The sequence below is a fragment of the Amblyomma mixtum genome, chromosome 1, assembly GCF_055824585.1.
Source record: "Amblyomma mixtum isolate Tamu chromosome 1, ASM5582458v1, whole genome shotgun sequence".
NCBI classification, from domain to species: domain Eukaryota; kingdom Metazoa; phylum Arthropoda; class Arachnida; order Ixodida; family Ixodidae; genus Amblyomma; species Amblyomma mixtum.
The window spans coordinates 324,888,518-324,890,503 of NC_143012.1; positions in this window are offsets into that span (position 1 = coordinate 324,888,518).

The following is a 1,986-nucleotide window of genomic DNA, read 5'->3' on the forward strand; positions in this document are numbered from 1 at the left end:
AAATCACGTCATGCGGTAAAGCAACTATCAGTAAACGCACTTATTAAGGTTTCACGCGTAGAGACTAGCGCATAACTTGGAAGATCTTAAACGCTTGATGCCGCTGAGAGTTGTGGAACGCCTTTTCGCGCATAAGCTACCTGCTTCGACAGCACTGCATGGAACTAATGGGAGCGAGTATAAGCTAAATGGTTTCTTCTGCCATGTCTTTCTTTTTCTTTATTTATTATTGCGTAAGCTTCACGCGTACACACATCCGCTTCTGTCGCACTTAGAGGCTGCCAGAGAACGCTTGGCCCTGAGGCCTAAAAGGAGATCCATCGATCAACGATGGAACGGCGCACGATTCCGTTAGAGCATGGGAACTCGATGATGACTCCCCATCTCAAATCTGCTCGTGGCGTGTGCCTCAGCGACAAGAATGACCAACCCATCCGCCGGCCTACTCTTCCCGCCTCGGGGTGCATTCGCATACAGCCGTGTAAGTCGATTTACTTGCACCAACGAGATATTGGCTCGCACGTAGCCACAGGAGGAGGGCCCTTCGGGTAAGCATTTATTTATATGCTGACAACTTGGTCCTCGGGATGCAATAAAATCATTGTGTTTTTTCTCCTTATACTTGGTGTCCCCTGGGAGTTTGCAGCTTGGTCTCTGTCGTAATGATGCCGGCACGTTACGCGATCTCCACTGAATACAAGACGTTACACTATGAAGCCACTCTCATTCAAAGCTACAGCATGCGGTGCTATAGGAAACAATGTTATACCTTCTACAGGGACGGTTGTCACTGGGGCCAACAGTAATTTGAAGAATGCTATTTCATATTTTCGGTACACCACCTACGACGCGTGAAATATGTGAGAAAATTTTATTCATGCGTAAGTATTGCTTAGCTCTTGCGTAGCGTCCACGGAAAGTGTGTACAGAAAGTGTTAACAGAAAGTGCGGACACTTACAAGAGTTTACCCGAGTTGGTCGGTAACTCGGTTACTCTGTATTAACTCGGGCAAGCTCTGATAAGTTTGGAGGAGCGCAGTGGCGCATCACTTAACCGTGGCGCCGCTGCGCCACTGCGCTGGTAGTGGTGTGAGGACTCGTCGCCATACCCTGAATGTCAGGTAGAGAGTGACCAAATCTGCACACATGGGATTTAAGCAAAGGAGCTTCGAATGGTGAGTGGTTTGGTGACCAACGCGAACTAAGTTACATAAACGCACAAACCTCAAACACACGAACGGAAATAGCAGTAGTGCACTATGCTTTCGTATTCATAGCACGTAAGCAGACTTAAGTGCGCTGTGTAGGTATTTTTTTTTTTTCAGTATGACAGGTGCGCCGAAACACCATGAATTTTTTTTATTTTCTTACACAGCCATTTGTGGATGAAGTCTTATGTTAGGCACTTACCAGTTTTGTGGAAAGATTGTCAAATTGATTGTTTATTAGATATTCTAATCCCCGGCTGTAAATCCTAATCATTCAGAGACAGCTAGTTTTGCTTCCTTAGGAATGCATTTTACATCGCTTGTTCCATATAACTGTGCTCTAAGCAACAAAGAGAAGGAGAAACCACCTTCTTCAGCACGTGGACAGCCAGGCGCACCAAAGCTTATTGGTTGCGCCTGGCGACGCCACCCAGACACATCTACCTTGAGCGTTGCGCGCCTAATTATGTCCCGTTGCCCAGTTCTCATCACTCTCATACTACCGCCCCCCCCCCCCCCCCCTTGCTTTTTTCATCCTTCCGCTCCTGGTAACAGAGAAATACAAAAAAATATATTTACACACACAAGTAGTGAAAATTCGCGGTTAAAAATACGGTACGTTCCCTAAATCCAATGCTTGCATAAGGGAACAAGAAAGAAACAAATATTTTAGGAACTTGGTTCTCCCTTAATAGTTTTGTGCCTTTATTTTACTTGAGTCAAAAGTAGATAAGTAATGGTTTGTCCTCATTAGATAATTACATGACACCTTAAATAT